Here is a 19,981-nt window from a genome sequence, read left to right on the forward strand (position 1 = left end):
CCAGTGTGGGTTATGTCTCCGAGCCCTGCTCAATGTGGGGAGGCATATTTCATTAATCCTCTGTGAAATCAAATTACATGCATGTACAAAAGACACCTTTTACCTCCACTTACGACGATGGCCTTAAAATGTACACCTCTCCTAAAAAAATGGATTTCACCATTGAATTCCTAGTGAAACATTGTCAAAAATGACTGTAAACTTGACCCCATTTTGCTTCGGTCACAATTTGGACCCCTAAGAATCTCAAAGGTTCCAAAAATATTATTTATTATGTGACTGGAATTCAACTGCTCATATGAAGAATGTGATCACATCAATAGGTCCAATGAAATCCATTCCCCACTTTTCAAATGGCTCTAGAGCCACTTAAGGTTATAAGGGAATTTCATCCTTGGGTGTTGGCTTACCCATCCTTTGACACTAATCACACCTGGAAGTGTACTTCCTTACACCTTGATATAAAATGGGTCAATAATAACTTGATTGTAGAACTTTGAAATTTTTCCTCTTAGCAGAAAAGTGGTCTCTGTGGTGTCCATAATGACATGCTGAGAGGATTTTAAAGACCTCTTCTTCCCTTATACATCTTCTTAGGATCTGATCTAGCCCCATTCTCAAAATATTTTCCCCAATCCAAGTGAATGGGGCACTCTTCCTAACAATCTTCCTTTTCTCCTTGGAGGATAGGTTAGGAGGGAACTGCCCATCAACCAAATAGTTTTTTATATCAATAAACTAGGGAGAAATAACTAAGATGGCAAAGAGACTTTCATATGGAAGATGATCATCTATCATTTCTAACTTTCATGTAGGAAAGGCTAGTCTCGAAAAGAAATCTACAACCACATTCTCTTTCCCTGGTTTGTCAATAATAGTGAAATCCAACTGCTACAATAATAACAACCATCTAATCATTCTAGCATTGACATCATTTTTATTTGTCAAATATTTAATGGTTGCATGATCAGTGTGAACCAAAGTTTGATAACCAGTGATATAATGCCTAAACTTGTTCACAGAATACACCACATCCACGAGTTATTTTTCAGTGACATTATAATTCAACTTGGATTTGAAAAGTTTCTTACTGATGAATAGATAACATAAGGTATTTTGTCTTCTACTTATCCTAAGGCAGCCCCTACAACTTTATCTAAGGAATTTGTGTGTATATGGAAAGGTAATGCCCAGTTGGGACCCTAAGGATGGGTGCAATTGTTAGATTTTCTTTCAGTACTTCAAAAGCTTCGTGACAGTTGGTTGACCAACAAAATCTAAATATTTAACCAACATTCCAAAAAAGGTTGAATTTGTTTTGACAAAATATTTAATGAACGTCCTATAATACCAAGCTAATCCAAGGAAACTCCTCACATCTCTTTGAATCTAAGGGATAGGGACCCTTTTGATGATGGAAATCTTGTTTGGGTCAACCTGTATCCCTTCCTTGGATAGAGAATGGCCAAGGGTAGTCCCTACATTTGTCAAAAACTCACATTTCTTAGGGCTCAATGAGATATTAATTTCAATACATTTCTTCAAGACTTTGTAAAAATTGGAGAGAGCTTCTTGGAAGTCACATCTATAAGGAGTGAAATCATCCATCTATATTCCAATAGGTTCATGAACAAGTTCAACAAACATACTTAGGACAACCCTCTAGAAAGTAGTAGGGGCATTTTACAGACTGAATGGAAGGACATGTAAATGTAGCCTTGTCTTGGTCTTCAGGGCTGATCTGAATTTGGTTGTATCCACAAAATCCATTAAGGAAGGAGTTTTTTTTTCCTGTAAGGCCATCTAGGACTTGGTTAATGAAGGGAAAAAGAAAATGGTCCTTTTTTGTAGCCTTGTTAATTTCCTAGTAATCAACATAGATTCTACACTTCCCATTATTCTTGGGAACTAGAACAATAGCTAATACCCACTTGTTATTTGAAATGTGGTATATGAACCCTGCATCTAGTAGTTTTCGTAATTCTTCTTTCAAAATATCCTCAAGAGTTGGGTTCATATTTCTCTTGGGTTTGTGTAAAGGCTTTCATCCCTATTTTATGTAAATGGGATGAGTACAAAGTGAAAAATTAACACCTTTCATTTCCCTATAATCCCAAGGAAAATCATCCAGGTGTTGCCTCAGTATGTTGCACAATTATTCTTCCTATTTGGTTGAGAGAGAAGGGTTGATTTTTAGAGTTCTGGATGAGCCAACCTCTACAATCTTGACATGTCCTAGGCTAGAGTCAGAAGAGCACAAGTCATTCCAAGGACTAATCTCATATTCCTTCTGTAATTCATCAACTGGTATGGGAGTGGGAGGCTGATTCTGAAGGATATGATCAATAACGTCATCTTCATCAAGCTTTCCCCCTCCTATAACAGTATCTAGAGTGCAAACTAGGTAGGGGGTTGTGTGATAAACTCCATCCTCTTCCTCATCCTCTAACCATCTGGGTAAATCATGTTCAATAGAAGGTTGAGTAAGAGGATACAACACAAGTTGTTTGGAAAAATGTCCATTTTTTATATTCATGTTCCCATCCCTACAACTAATGTAGGCATCAAAATGGCTAGCCAAGGTATTCCTAAGATGAGAGCATAGCCATTAAACTTGATTTTGGGTTGAAGGACCAGGAAATATGTAGGGTACTCCTAGGAGTCAATGGAGACACTAAAATCCTCAATAATTGCCTTAGGAGCTACTATGGATCTATCTAGTTGCTACAGCATTGTGGTGGTCTTTTGCAAAGCCCCTTGGAGATTGAGCTTCAACATGGTTTCCATGGTCATTACATTGATTGTAGCCCCAAAATTAATAAAGGTATTATGGATCATATTGTTATCAATGTGTACATTCATTATTGGGCTACTAGGGTGATCTAAAATGGGGTTTGATAACTTGTTATTCTTACAAGAACCTCCCACTTAGTTTAACAAATAAATTACCTAGCTCATATATGACATTTGCAGAATTAAATACTTGAAAAAGGTGTATGTTTTCTTTTAACTGTTTAAGTGCTTTAAGTCCATTTGTTTTTTTTGATATTAAGCACATATAATAGCCATATAATTGATCCAGGTGGATGTTGGTGGCCACCCACCTAGCCCATTTGGACCCCCGCATCTATCTCTTTCAGTGTTTTCAGTTTCCTTAATTGTAGCACAACTTACTATTTTTAGTAGTTTTCGGGTCCTGAACTTCCAGAGCTGTTTTGAGGCCCTAAACGAAGTTTTTTTTGGAAAATCTGGGGCTCCCAAAGTAGTAGTACTCGGATAGATCTTTCTCGCAAGCTATTTTACGCGTCAAACGGAGATCGTATGCCAAAGTTACGACCCCAGGAAGTTGATGTACCAATTTACCCAAATGGGGCCCACAATTTCGCGTTTCATCTTATAGGGTTAGGTTTTGGAATGTTAAGGGATTTCCATTGTTTCTCAACAATAAATAGGCCTTCAAGCCTCATTGTAACATAGTTTTAGAACAATTCAGAGGCATGTAGCCGCCACATCTCTTCTCAAAGATAAGCTACCATTGCCCTAGCTAGTTTATTTCCATTTATGTTTGTAAGCACATTTCAGTATTTTACAGTAATGAAATGAAGTATTATTTCCGCTGCATATGGTTATCTCTTTATTTTATTGCATTCCTGTTTAAATCCGGATCAGTGGTATTAGAGCGGTCTGCTTTTTCTCTGTTTTCTTTGCATGTCCCCAACGAGGTCGGGATATAAGGAGTTAGGGCTTGAACTGGTCGAACCTTTGCAAGACCAGCCTCGCAAATCCTGACGGCCTCCCATGGCGGATGAGAAGAAAGACGAGGGGGCAGGAGATCCTATCAAAATATTGCTCGAAGAAGCCCTCGAGTGACAACGAAACGTGATGATGGACAACTTTGCCCAGATCCTTCAGCGGCTACCCAAAAGTGACGCATCGGCTTCCAACAGCTACTCTAGAAATGTCATGCCATTTAAGGTACAAGTTAATTTTGAAATCCCTATCCTCGAGGGTCAAATAGACACAGATGCCATAGATAAATGGTTAAATCTGCTAGAGGGTTATTTTCTGTTCATGAATTTTCAAGTTAGGAAAAGATTGTTTTCGCTCTTCTCAAAGCAGCCCCCCACGTCAAGGATTGGTGGGAAACCTACTGCGAGCAGAAGGATGAAAGTATAGGCTCACTATTTTCAGCCGCACCCACCTGGAATGACTTTCGGGAAGTCATCAAGGAGCAGTACTACCCTGTCAAAGCTATGAGGACAAATACATCAAATGGACCACACTATGGCAGGGACGAGACCAAGATGTTCCAGAGTTCACAAACATTTTTCATACCCTTCACACGCAGTTGGGTATCAAAGATTCTGAGCTGCATTTGGTACTCAAATACCATGGCTGCCTACACAAATACATCTAGGAAGAGATGGAGTTCCTAAACATCTCCTCACTCGGCATGGCGTACCGATACGCTGTAAAATTAGAGAAAAAGTTCAAACAGAAGAAGCGAGACTTTGGATCTGCAAATCCGAAGCCCAAAGGACAAAGCCAAGGCGGGGTGACCCAAGACAACCTGTCGAAGCCACAAGAAAAAAACAATACCACGAAGCCAAAGAAGGACACAGGAAAGTGGTGTGAGTTCCACAAGAGTCCCACTCATAACATAAGTGAGTGTCGGACCAAGTAGTCGTTGGTGGCCAAGTTGAAGGCTTCCAAATCAGATGCATGTTCAGACCCTGAGCTAGAACCCAACAAGGGGAATGGAAAAGGGAAGCAGATCATTGATGCGGATCCCAGTTCCACTGTTGCCACCACCAAGATCCAGAAAAATGAGCCGCAAAATCCAGAGGAAGGGGAGCGTCTTTTCCACTCACAGATGTGGGTGAAGGGTTCGCCACTGCAATTCATTGTCAATAGTGGCAGCCAAAAGAACCTTATTTCAGTAGAGGTCGTGAAGCGATTGGGCCTACCGACTACACCACACCCACAGTCATACAATATCGGGTGGCTTCATGAAGGACGAGATCTAAAAGTTCGCTAGCAGTGCCGCCTTCCCTACAACATCAAGCCCTTCACAGATGAGGTATTGTGTGATGTTACACCTCTGGATGTTTGTGATGTATTACTAGGCCAACCATACTTGTGGAGGCGACATGTGGTGTATGAGTCAAGGCCTCGTGTTGTCATTATTTCTTTGAATAATTCATTATACAGGATACCGGAGGTAGCCCCACCTACTACCACATATTTGATCGCCACTAAGAAAGGCAGCAAGCTCATCTTCCAGACCAGGAAATTCATCTGTATGGGAAAGATCGTTGCTACATCCATGGCCCCCGCGAAGGGTTCCTCCATGCAAGAGCAGCAACAAAGGGATACAGTCATGAAAAGACACAGGAACGAATTCTCCTCACCCACAAGGGTACCACACAAGTTTCAGGTGGGAGACAAAGTTTGGTTACATCTGTAGAGAGAATGCCTTACCAGAACCGATCAGAAACTCATGTGACTCTGACATGGTCCTTACACCAGTACCAAGGCTACGGGAAACAATGCTTTGAAGCACAGCATTCCTCCATTCCTTGGCTTGCATCGAGTGTTCAATGTGGACCGTCGTCGACCAATCTTCCAACCATTTCTGGACACATCAGAGATTGCAGAGCAACTCACCAGAGACCCAGCGTAGCAGAAGCTTCCTCATCTCAAGGAGGAACTCAATGCAATGGGGACCATTGCTTCCTAAGGGGGGAGGAATGATCAAGGTGGATGTTGGCGGCCACCCACCTAGCCCATTTTGATCCCCACATCTATCTCTTTCAGTGTTTTCAGTTTCCTTAATTGTAGCACAACTTACTATTTTTATTAGTTTTTGGGTCCTGAACTTTCGGAGCTGTTTTGAGGCCCTAAACGACGTTTTTTTTGGAGATCTGGGGCAACATGGGTCTATGGACCCATGTTGCCTCCCAAAGTGGTAGTACTCGGATATATCTTTCTAACGAGCTATTGTACACGTCAAACGAAGATCGTATGCCAAAGTTACCACCCTGGGAAGTTGATGTACCAATTTACCAAAACGGTGCCCACAGTTTGGTGTTTCATCTTCTAGGGTTAGGTTTTGGAATGTTAAGTGATTTCCATTGTTTCTCAACAATAAATAGGCCTTCAAGCCTCATTGTAACATAGTTTTAGAACAGTTCATAGGCATGTAGCCGCCACATCTCTTCTCAGAGATAAGCTACCATCGCCCTAGCCGGTTTATTTCCATTTCTGTTTGTAAGCACATTTCAGTATTTTACAGTAATGAAATGAAGTATTATTTCCGCTGCATATTTGTCTTTATGGTTTTCTATGTAATTTATTGCGTTCCTGTTTAAATCCGGATCAATAATGCAGCAAATAAACATCCACACATATCACCCAAATATTGTGGGCTACGTCTCCTTGAGCTTTTGTCATCTTGAATTGGCTCTTTGGGATTATGCTAAAGTTTATTTTACAAGTTCCAAACATAAATTCAAAGGTTACTAAATTGAACCAATGGGCTTAGAATACCATATATATCCCTGTCATGGTTTTCATCACTTTGCAAACAGATCTAAGCTCCCTTAGACTTGATTCCTTCAATTAGTGCTCTGAGCTACCTTGAGCTTCTTGATGGCACTACCTCCTTCAGAATTCTTTAACTGTCACTGAAACCTCATCTCCTATCTCCATCACATATCAAACACTGAAAATAGATTGAACATTTTCTCAAAATGACCACTTCATCCCTAAACTAGGCCTTCCTCCACGGTTGGCACTGGGCTGCCTGAAACTTCCCTGTAGCATCTCAGACTCTAGAAGTCTCCAAATATTTCTACAAATCCATGCAATGGATTCAGAATTCTCATTATAGTCAAGAATGATTATTGATTCACTGAGAACGAGTACTGGTAGCTCGTACAACTGCCTCCAACTCCTGGTGGCCCTGAGCTCCAAAATCTCCCTCGATGAAAATCTCTATGAAGATGACTTCTTCAGCTTCTTTGAACTATTCCATTGGCTTTAGAAGGCTCCAATTAGCCTAGCTAGCCTCTTGTTTCACTATCTCTCTCCCTCTGGTCGAAAACTGCTCCTGGAGTGCATTTAAGCAATATCCCCTAGGGACACCCCACTCAATTTGGTAATCTGCACTTAGCTCCAGTTAAATATAGCATTACGCCTTTCTTTTAGTTGCTCCTCCAAGCTGATCACTGGAGGTGAGCCATTACAATAGTTGTTTAGCGTGCATATGCGGCGGTATAACCGTGACAGTTAGGGATAATCCCAACGGTTGTGCAAAGCTACATCTTTACACAATTTGTGCATGGACCTATGGGTTATGGGCCCACGTATACATCGGAAGCATTTCAAATAGCGGAATTTCCAATGTTGATCTATCCCACTTGAGCCAACTGATATCATGTCATCCTCTCACCAACTAACTCAGACGATCTCCACCATCAATGTGACCCATCTAATCAAATGGTTGTCGCGTAACCTCGCACAGATTCTTACCCGACCGATATCACACCGAGAGTGTGTGAGAGAAGTGGTTTCTCTTGCTACGTGTTGCATGCTAAGGTTAATCTCATGAATTTTATAAATACCATTTCTAGCCTTTAGGGCACGTGAGATACTGCTTACCACTTGTAGAATACTACCCACGTGCTCAATACAAAACTTAAAGAAAGACGTTTACGGAAACGTTTATGTAGTTTATTGGAATTTTCAAATTGTGATAACTCCTTCATAAAGTATCGGTTTTTTGAACCGTTCACGGCACCAAAATCAAGAAGACGAGATCTATCTGGTTGCTCAGGTTCGACACTCTTTCGAACACTTTGAAATTTGAGCTATCACTTAAGGTCATGGATCAATATTTGATCACTCCTCCCCATTAGGAATATTTTGGACCCCAAAAGACTGATATACTAATCTATACAATAGATGAGAGTGCAACACCCTCTTCTTTTAATCTCCATACACTTTCCTTGCATGGCTGGTGCCTTTGAACAAAAGCTCGAAGGTAGTTAACACTTCCCTTCCTGGATGTGCTTGTCCTCCTATTAAGAATGGTCTTCCTTGAACTCATTCAGAATTTCTATTCAAAATTTTACAGAAGGTGGTTGAACATCGCTTCCTTTATCATTGACCCAAGGTGACTCATACAAACATGAGATCACATCATAAATATATGCATACTTAACTTAAATTTGCATATGCACCAATGAAAGTATGTTTTACTGTGTCAAGAAGTCAAACCACTTCTCACCAAGCCACTTCTATGGCAACTTTTGCTACTGCAAATCTTCTTCTGACATCTTGTCAAAAACAACATAATGCAAAAAAAAAAACAACTTGACGACATAAATTCACATCATGTGAATCATCATTATGTCTCTTACATCTGGGTGTACAAATGATCGACTAAATCACACGCCAACAAAAACGTACCTTTTCAAACAACTAACTCTCCAAGTCAAGCATGTACAAAAAGAACTTGATGATTCTTTTTCAAAGTAGAAAGAATTCCACCTCTTGTGAAACACTTCATCATTATCTCCCTTTTTCAATCTTGGAGACAAAATCAAATTTTCCAAGTCAATATGAAATTCTATGCATGTTTAAATAAAGCAATCGACCATCAAGTCAGTTACACATACATGTTCAAATACAATGAAATCATCAATATTCCTTTGTTCATACATACCATTCTCATGTATGTATTCCATTCTTCAACTTTCTCTCAAGCACAATAATAAGTGCAAGATTCTCAATCATATGTAAATGTACTTACAAAGTTGAAATCATCATAATTTTGCTACAATAAAGCGAGTCTCATACTCAACTTTTTCATTCACATTTTTGGTAAAACCTTGCAACTTGCATTCCATTGGCAAAGAAATGTATCAAATCAAAAGACATGAAACCTTTAATTGGATAAGAACTATAACCATTTCTTACCAATACAAATCAAAGGCACTTCCTTTAACTGCACATTGACATCAACATGTGAATCATCCTGAAACACATCAATTATGGAAAATTCCTTTCCATTCTTGCCATTCTCTTTTTCCACCTTCTTCAAATTTCATGGAATCATTGTTGGATTCAAAATCCAACACTTTACTACAACTTGTCCTTGCTTATGGCAATAAGTATAACACATGTTCATCCTCTTTACAGCATAATTTGTTGTGTCCAATGGAACTTTGGCTTCTTGCCTCCTTTTCTTCAAAAATTTCCTGTATGTGGCCATTTTCTTCCAACATCTAAAAACACTATGGTTAACCAAACCACAAAAGGAACATGCAATTTTTTTCAATGCTTATGTGGAAATTTACCATGTTTAGTGAAATCAGACTTATACCTTCCTCTTTCACATTTGTTACCTTCATGAGAAGGTGAATCAAATGAAGAAGTGGATCCCTTTGGAACACCATCAAACTCTTCAATGATTTTAGAGATTTCACAACTCTCTTGTTCGAGTGCATGCTTATGAACACATTCTTCTTGCAAAGTATGTTTCAAACAATTACATTCCCCATGAATACAATCTTTACAAACTTGAGGTAGAGAACCTAAAATGAAACTCCTAGGAATTGTTTCAATTTCCTTCATGGTTGCTTTGGAACTTTCTCCATAATATTGTCCATAGCCAAGACTCAAATACTTGGGCCTTTCCTGAACCATTGTTGGCTCAACAATGCCTTGTGCATGTTTTCCCAATCCTTTTCCTTCATAGCCCATTTTTGACATCAACTTGGACCCAATACCTCTTGTATGTTTTTCAAAAGAACCAACATAAACATTCTTGGATGAAATTGAAGACAAACTAGGATTGTTTACCTCTTCTTCAAACTGATGCTTGACTAAGGCTTCTCTGGAAACAAGAAATTGTGTCTCCAACTGATGCATCCTTTCCAGGTTCATATTTGCAATATGAAGTTGGCTCTCCATTTCCTGCAATTTTTCAAAAAACATATGTTTATCTTCCTTCATGGAATTCAAATTCTCTCGAAGTTTGGTGCTCTTCCTTTCATCTTCATACATTTTTTTCACCATATCCATCATGAAGAACAAGTCTCACTTCATGTCTTCATCAAAGAATCTTATGAAGGAGGAGGATTTTGAAAACTCCCTTGTAGAAGTTGTCATTATAGAAATGAACAAAAGAACTTCAACAAAATTCACAAAGCTTTCAAAGAACTAATGGCTGTAGAGTGAAACTCTTATTCAAACAGCCTTTTGCAAACAAAACCTCTTGTGCTTCAAGGGTTGCCTTGAGGTATTTTGGGTAAGGAGAATGTTGGGTTGTGTTATATTCTTTCCATGACTAGCCCACATAGTTAACCGAGGGGTTAGAAGGGGGGCAAAGCCCCCCCTTCATTGTGTCGATTGTGTAGCAGGGGGAGTCACAAGGGGTTTGAGGGGTGCTGGTAACCCCACTCTATGGGGCACAGGTTTTTGGACACTATATTAGGTTGGGTGGACCTACCTATGGTTTTGTGCATGATTTTCGCACATGTTTTTGGACGCGATGGTTTTTGGTCCATGGTTTTGGATGCAATGGTTTTTCGGTCCATGGTATTGGATGCTTTGGCACGTCTAAATATGTATTGTAACAATGAAAGGAACATAATGAAAAATCAAGTTGGTAGTCCCGGTTTTGGGATATAGGGGAAAATATCTGTGTATATGTGTTTTTATGTGTTATGCTCTCGCATTGTTTATTTTCTATGTTTTAGAATTCATATGCAGGTAATTTATGTATAGGGTTAAAACCTACATTTGGTATCAGAGTTGTTTTAGCTTCAAGGGGATGCCTTTGTTGCTGAGGGATTTCGCTCAAGCTTGTGGTAGACCCTGTTCAGTGGGAGATCTGCGAGATTTATTCTGGTGGTGAAAGAAGATGGCGAGCAGTGGAAAGATAGAGATCGAGAAATTCAATGGTCATATTTTTGAGTTGTAGAAACTCAAGATGGAGGATTTGTTGGTGGATAAAGATTAGTGGATCATGGTAGATGTTGGTACTAAACCAATGGGAGTGTCTGATGAAGAATGGAAGAATTTGGATCAGAAGGAAAAGAGCATAATACGATTGTGTGTCTTAGATTCAGTATATTTGAATGTATCAGGGGAAGCTACGGCGAAGGCATTATGGGACAGGTTAGGGACTTTGTACCAATCTAAGTCTCTTGTGAATAAATTGTTCCTATGGAAAAAGCTTTATAACCTGAGGATGAAAGATGGAGACTTGGTGATAGAGCATCTGAATGCATTTAATACTATGGTAAGTCAGTTATCGTCTGTCGATATCAAAATTTCAGATGAAGATAAGTGCATTAGTTTGTTATGTTCTCTACTAGATTCTTGGGCTAGTCTGGTTATTGCAATAGCTAGCAATGCAACTGACTTGCAGTTTGATGAAATAGTCTCATCCTTGCTGACGGAGGAGATGAGATGGAAAAATATGGAGAGCCAGAATGGTTATGCCTTATCTGTATGAGGATGGTCCCAGAACAAAAACAAAAATAAGTCATCGAGTGGCAGATCTAAATCTAGAGGGAGATCTAAATCTTCAGGAAAGCCTGCAAAGGTGGTGTGTTGGAAATGCGGAAAGGAAGGGCACGACAAAAGGGACTGTAAATATAAAGCTCTTGACAAAGGAAAGGGACCTGATGATGCTCCTTTTGCAGAGGCGAAAACCATCTCAGATGAAGGTGGGGATGTGTACTTGGCTTCTTCAAGTACACATGTAAATCATGAGGCATGGTTGATTGACCCAGGTGCATCCTTTCACTTCACTCCCCATAGAGAGTGGTTCTTCGAGTATGAGAAATACGATGGTGGTGATGCCTTCTTAGGGGATGATAGGAAGGCTAGAATTGTTGGTCACAGAAATGTAAAGTTGAAGTTGCAAGGTGAAAGGGTTAGAACACTTCTGGGTGTTCTATATGTTCCTGCATTGGCCAGAAATCTGATTTTTATAAGCAAGATGGATGATGCAGGTGTAAAAATAGTGTTCTAGAAGGATACCTGCAAGATGGTTCAGGGAGCACTGGTATTGATGCAGGGAGTTTGGATTAGAACTCTGTACAAGCTGCAAGGTAGCACTATTGTTGATGGGTGAACCAGTTTTGTGGTTCCTGAAAGTGGAGCAGAAAATCTAGTGGTCTCTAGAGAGAAGACCATGTTGTGGCATCAAAGGCTTGGACATATTGGAGAGAAGGGCCTTAGAATACTTCATGGTAATGGTATGGTAGAAGGTATGAGTAATAACTCTCTAGATTTTGATTTCTGTGAATATTGTGTATATGGGAAGCGGAATCAGGTTAGTTTCCCCTCTGGTGGTAAGAGGGCGAAACATATATTATAATTTGTGCACAGTGATGTGTTTGGACCTGTGAAGGTTCCATCACTCAGTAAGTCTGTGTACTATGTATCATTTATAGATGACTTCTCAATGAATACATGGATATATTTCCTTAAGAAGAAATCTGAAGTGTTTGAAATGTTTAAAGAATTTAAGTCTCTGGTGGAAAACCAGACAGAGAAGAAGATAACGGTGCTGAGGACAAATAACGTGGAGATTTTTGCAGTAAGGAATTTAAAGAATTTTGTAAGAAGTGTGGCATAGCATGGTAGAAGACTACTCCATATACAACTCAACGAAATGGAGTTGTAGAAAGAATATAAAAGACATTGATGGAAAGGGCAAGAAGCATGCTCAGTGGTGCTGGATTAGGACAAGCATTCTGGGAAAAGGCAGTGGAGACAGCATGTTACCTCGTCAACAGATCACCTTCATTAGCTAATACTCCACAAGAGGTATGGACTCGTAAGAAACCCTCTCTTTGACATATGAGGGTATTTGGATGTGATGCATATGTACATGTTCCAAAGGAGAAACGAACCAAGTTGGATAGTAAATCTGAAAAGCGCATCTTTATTGGGTATAAGGATGGTTTAAAGGGTTATAAGCTTTGGAACCCAATAACAAGGAAGGTTGTGTACAACTGAGATGTGGTGTTTAGAGAGGTGAAGGAGGTTATTAAACATGAAGTCCAACGGAAGGAACCTGAGAAGATAGAGTTTGAGCTAAAGGAGGAAGAATCAGACTCTATAGCAGAGGAGGAATCCAAAGATGAATAGCCACAAACTCCAGGTGTGAGAAGGCTAGTTCGAGAAAGAAGACAGCCAGAAAGGTATAGTCCATCTACTTTATGCTCAAATTTTTCTTTATCTATTACTTATGATGATCCCAGAACTATGAAGGAAGTAGTAGATTCAGAGGATGGAAAACTCTGGAAAGAAGTGATGGTTGATGAAATGCATTCTTTGCACAAAAAATGAGGCTTGGGATCTGGTGGAGTTTCCGGCTGGAAGGAAACCCATTGGCAGCAAATGGGTGTTCAAGAAGAAGACAAATGAACAAGGAAAGGTGGAGAAATAAAAAACTCGGTTGGTAGCAAAACGTTATTCCTAGGTGCTGAGAATTGATTTTGGTGATATTTTTTCTCCTGTTGCCAAGGTAACTTCTATTAGATTACTTTTATCTATTGTTGCTGCTTTTGATTTTGAGGTAGAACAGATGGATGTGAAGACAACATTTCTTCACGGGTGTCTGGAAGAGCAGATCTACATGAAGCAACCTGAAGGCTCTGCAGTGAAGGGTAAGAAAGAACCAATATGCAAGTTGAAGAAGTCTCTGTATGGGTTAAAACAATCACCAAGGATGTGGTATCAGAAATTTGATACATTTATATGGGGACTTGGATTCACCAGAAGCAAAGAAGATCATTGTGTGTATTTTAAATTCATTGGTGACCGTGTTATTTATCTTGTCTTGTATGTGGATGATATGTTGCTGGTTGGAAAGGACAAAGAAATTATCCAGGATTTGAAGACCCAATTGTCCTCCAAATTCAACATGAAATATCTTGGTGCTACAAACTAAATTTTGGGCATGAAAACTAAAAGATATTAGGCAAAGAGGAAGCTATAGTTAAACTAGAGGAAGTATGTCGAGATAATATTGCAGAGGTTTAATATGCAAGATAGTAAACTGGTGAAGGTTCCTATTCCTGTAGGTGTAAAGTATCTGTTGAATAGTGTCCCAAGACACAAGAAGAGGAAGAGGGTATGTCCCGTGTTCCATATGAAAGTGCAGTCGGTAGCCTGATGTATGTGATGGTTTGTACTAGACCAGACATTGCACATGCAAATGGGAGTATTGAGCAAGTTTATGTCAAAACTAGGGAAGGATCATTGGATAGCAGTAAAGTAGGTTTTTAGGTATTTGCATGGCACTAGTGATTATGGTTTGTGCTACCAAGGAAGACTAGGATTGGAAAGATTTTTGGATATCCATGGCTTTGTTGATGCAGACTGAGCTACAAATCTGGATCAGAGAAGATCTAGAAGTGGGTATGTGTTTAACCTATTTGGAGGTGCAGTTAGTTGGATGAGTAAGAAGAAATATATAGTGACACCATCAACTACAGAGGCAAAATACATGGTAGGAAATCATGCAAGCAAGGAAGCAGTTTGGTTGCAGAGATTGTGTTCAAGTATGGGGTTAGTACAAGGAGCTATAAAGATATACTGTGACAACCAAAGTTCAATTTTATTGGCAAAGAACCCTGCTTACCATTCAAAGACAAAGCAAATTGATGTTCAGTATCACTTTGTGAGGGATACGATGGAAGACAAAAAGGCGTTGTTGGTAAAGGTGGATACTTTGAAGAATACTGTAGATGCATTGACAAAATATATGAGCTCTGAGAAGTTCTCTTGGTGTAGAGAAACAATGGGAATTGCAGGGTTGGATAAGTGACTAACCTCTCTTGTGGCCCCCTTGTGGAAATAAAACAACAAGTGCGAGAATGTTGGGTTGTGTTATATTCTTTCATCGACTAGCCCACATAGTTAACCGAGGGGTTGGAAGGGGGGCAGAGCCCCCCCATTTGTTGCACTGATTGTGTAGCGGGGGAGTCACAGGGGGTTTGAGGGGTGCAGGTAACCCCACTCTATGGGGTACATGGTTTTGGACCCTATGTTAGGTTGGGTCAACCTATCTATGGTTTTGTGCATGATTTTCGCACATGTTTTTGGATGTGATGGTTTTTAGTCCATGGTTTTGGACGCGATTGTTTTTCAGTCCATGGTATTTGATGTTTGGTATGTATAAAGATGTATTGTAGCATTGAAAGGAACATAATGAAAAATCAAGCTGGTAGTCCCGGTTTTGGGATCTAGGGGAAATCTCTATGTATATGTGTTTTATGTGTTATGCTCTCGCATTGTTTATTTTCTGTGTTTTAGAATTCGTATGTAGGTAATTTCTGTACAGGTTTAAAACCTACAGAGAATTCCTTTAGCCCTTCTTCCTTCTTGTCCTTTCCTAGACTTAGCTATCAGTAGCTTTCCCTTCACCTTCGCAAACTCAAACAATAGTCAGTTTACAAATAGTCAAATAGGCAAATCCTTTGTACTGTTTTTACACCTTTCAAGTCAAACAAGCAACCCATTTCTCTGTCAATCAGGAAACCTTATTTGATACCACCTAATATAAAATGGGGGTTTGATAACTTGTTATGCTTACAAGAACCTCCCACTCAGTTTAACAAATAAATGATCTAGCTCATATATGACATTTGCATAATTAAATACTTAAAAAAAGTGTATGTTTTATTTTAACTGTTTAAATTCTTTAAGTCCATTTGTTTCTGCTGATATTAAGCACATATAACAACATATAATGCAGCAAATAAACATCCACACATAACAACAAATTTAATCTAGGATTTCACCCGAATATTGTGGGCTACGTCTCCTTGAGATTTTGTCATCTTGACTTGGCTCTTTGGGATTATGGAAAAGTTTCTTTTACAAGTTCGACACTTAACTCCGAAGGTTACTGAACTGAACCAAATGGGCTTAGAATACCATCTATATCCCTATCATGGCTGTCATCACTTTGCAAACAGATCTAAGCTCCCTTAGACTTGATTCCTTCAATCAATGCTCTGAGTTACCCTGATCTTCTTGATGGCACTAACTCCTTCATAATTATTTAAATATCACTGAAATCTCATATCCTATCTCCAACACATATCAGACACCGAAAATAGTCTGAAAATTTTCTCAAAATGAGCACTGTATCCCCAAACTAGGCCTTCCTCCACGGTTGGCACTAGGCTGCCTGAAAATTCCCTGTAGCATCTTGGGATCTAGAAGTCTCCAAATGCTTCCCAAATCCCTGCAATGGATTCAGAATTCTCATTATAGATAGGAATGATTGTTGGTTCATTAAGAACAAGTACTGGTAGCTCCTACAACTACCTCCAACTCCTCGGGGCCCTAAGCTCTAAAATCTCCCTAGATTAAAATCTCTATGAAGATGACTTCTTCAGCTTCTCTAGACTATTCCATTTGCTTCAAAAGGCTCCAATTAGCCTAGCTAGCCTCTTTTTTCACTCTCTCTCTCCCTTTGGTCAAAAACTGCTCCTGGAGTGCATTTAATCAATATCCCCTAGGATACTCCACTCAATTTGGTGAACTGCACTTAACTCTAGTTAAATATAGCATTCCGCCTTTTTTTTAGCCACTCTACCAAGTTGATTGTCAGAGATGAGCCATTACAATAACTATTTAGCGTGCATATGTGGTAGTATAACCCTGATGATTATGGATAATCCTAGTGGTTGTGCAAAGTTGCATCTTTACACAATTTGTGTGTGTACTTGTGGGTTATGGGCCCACATATACATAAAAAGCATTTCAAATAGTGGAATCTCCAACGTCAATCTATCCTACTCAATCCAACAGATATCGCATTGTCCGCTCACCAACTAACCCGGACGATATCCACCATCGATGTGACCCATCCAATCAAATGGCTATCGTGCAATATAGCACATATTCTTGCACGATCGATATCACACCAAGAGCGTGTGAGAAAATTGGATTTCTCATGCTACGTGTCGCACGCTAAGGTCAATTGCATGAATTTTAGAAATACCATTTCCAGCGCTTAGGGCGTGCAAGATACCGCTTACCACTTGCCGAATACTATCGACGTGCTGAATGCAGAATTTAAAGAAAGATGTTTAAGGAAAGGTTTATGGAGTTTACTGGACTTTTCAAATTGCGATAACTCCTTCATACGGTATCAGTTTTTTCAACTGTTCATGGCACCGGAATCAGGAAGATGAGATCTATCTGGTCACTCAGGTTCAACACTCTTTTGAACACTTTGAAGTTTTAGCTATCACTTAAGGTCATGGATCAATATCTGATCATAGGGTCGAGGTATTTTGGAGAGATCACCCCCCCAAGAATCAGATCAGATAATTTTCCAACATGAACTTTGGTATGGTAAGACTCCCACGGTAAGATACTTCAAAATTTTTGGAAGCAAATGCTACATTAAAAGGATTGATGAAAATCTTGGTAATTTTGAACCTAGAGCAGACGAAGGCATTTTACTTGGCTACTCTCCCCACAACAAAGCTTACAAATGTTACAATAAAAGACTTGGTAAGATTGTTGAAAGTATTGATGTAGTGGTTGATGAAGAAGGAAACACTCCTAGGCAGGTAAAATCTGAAGATTTCGAAGATGGCAAAGACTATCCGTCAACATCAAATCAGATTCATAATGAAGAAGAAAATCATGAGGCTCTAGAAGAACAGATAAGGATAGAAGAAAAGACTCCATCCAGATACGTTCAGAAGAATCATCCAGAATCTCAAATTTTGGGGCAGAAAGAGGCAGGTGTACAAACAAGGAGAACCATTTCAGAAGCTTCAAGTTATCTAGCATTGCTCTCCTCCACTGAACCATAGAATGTAAGAGAGGCTTGCAAAGATGAATGTTGGGTCAAGGCCATGGAGGAAGAACTCGAGCATATTGAAAAGAATAATATTTGGGAATTGGTTCCTAGACCAAAAGATAAGAATGCCATAAGGACAAAATGGATCTTAAAAAATAAGCTGAATGAAAATGGGGATGTGGTTAGAAACAAGGCAAGACTTGTTTGAAAAGGGTATGTGCAACAAGAAGGCATAGACTTTGAAGAAACATTTGCACTAGTTGCCAGACTTGAGGCTATAACGATGTTCCTTGCTCTGTCTAGCTTTCAGAAGTTCAAAGTATTTCAAATGGATGTGAAGTCTGATTTCCTGAATGGAAACTTGGAGGAAGAAGTATATATTGAATAACCAAATGGGTTTATTCTTGGAAATGATCGAAAACTTGTATGCAGACTCAAAAAGGTTCTCTATGGCCTTAAACAGGCTCCTAGGGCATGGTATTATCGGTTGGATAAGTACCTCCATCAACAAGGCTTTATAAAAGGATCAACTGATAGCAATCTATATATAAAGGTTGACAATGAAAAGTTGCTAATACTTTTTGTGTATGTTGATGATATCATCTTTGGTAGCAATGAAGAAGACATGAGTCAAAATTTTTCCTTGGTGATGCAAAAGGAGTTTGTTATGAAACCAGCTCAAGAAAAAGATAGAAAAGATAGATCATCGCCTTAGAATTCAGCCTCTTCGAGGGGGCAACCTCCTTTACATTACATAAGTGAAAAATTCTTCGATGATTCAAATGACAAAACCTCCTTTGTATATATAGGAGTCTAAGGAGTCACAATATAACCCAGCCGACCTAACAATAATAATATAAAGCCACAAAAATAACAATAGAGGGATTCTATGGGGCACAGTAATAACAATATCGGGATAATAGAGGCACAACAATATTAATAAGGGGTACAACTACAATAGTAATGGGGTAATCACTAGTATTATAGGGACCCAACATGCCCCTCTCCTTCAAAAAAGTGTTGTCCTCAATGCTTGAGAAGTTCTGGATGCTTCTGTATAAAATTCTCATCCTCCCATATGGAATCTTCAGCGGATAAGTTCTTCCACTTGATAAGATACTCTGAAATTGATCGATTTCATAGCTGTCGAGTTCTTGTTTCTGTGACTGCTTCCAATTCCAATATAATTTTTCCTTCCTCGTCAAGTTCTGGAAATATTGTTTGAAGTGGGTGCTTGTTGCCTATAACCTTCTTTAAACATGAAACATGGAAAACTGGGTGCAATTGAGAAGCTACAGGAAGCTCCAATTTGTATGCCATAGTACCAATCTTTGCAACACCTTGTATGGACCATAATACTTTGGTGATAATTTATTATCCTTCTTAGCTTACTTGAGGGACATTTGCTTATATGGTTGTAGCCGTAGGAATACCCAATCACCTACATCAAAACTTCTTTTGCTACAATGTTGATCTGCCTGTTGTTTCATTCTATTCTGTGCCAACACGAGGTTATCCTTTAAGAGTTGGAGGACTTGTTGTTGATGTTCAATGTGATGTTCCACTGCTTGAACCTTAGAATTTTATCTTAAATATGATGTGATGGATGATGGCTAATACCCATAAAGTGCCATAAATGGGGTCATTTTTGCTGTTGTATGGAAGGAAGTGTTATACCACCATTCATCCAGAGGCAACCATTTGACCCATTGTGTCTGTTTATCAGATACAAAGCAACGAAGATATCCTTCCAAACATTTGTTTACTTCTTAGTTTTCCCATCAGATTGAGGATGATAAGATGAGCTATGAGCTAACTGAGTACCAAGACAAGAAAATAATTCTTTCCAAAAATTTCCAGTGAAAATTGGATCTCTGTCACTTACAATAATCTTTGGGTTTCCATGTAGCTTTTGAATTGTTTCCATAAATGCAGTAGAAACTGTACTGGCTTTAAATGGATGTGATAATGCACAAAAGTGTGCATACTTGGTAAGTCTGTCAACTACCACCATGATGAGACTCTTTCCCTCAAAATTAAGTAAACCTGTGATAAAATCCAATGAAAACTCCTCCCAACATTGGCTTAGAATGGATAAATGTTGTAATAGACCCGGTGTCTTAA

Source organism: Pinus tabuliformis, chromosome 4_1 (assembly GCF_031772625.1).
Source record: "Pinus tabuliformis cultivar Carrire ecotype Pingquan chromosome 4_1, CPIR1, whole genome shotgun sequence".
Taxonomy (NCBI): Eukaryota; Viridiplantae; Streptophyta; class Pinopsida; order Pinales; family Pinaceae; genus Pinus; species Pinus tabuliformis.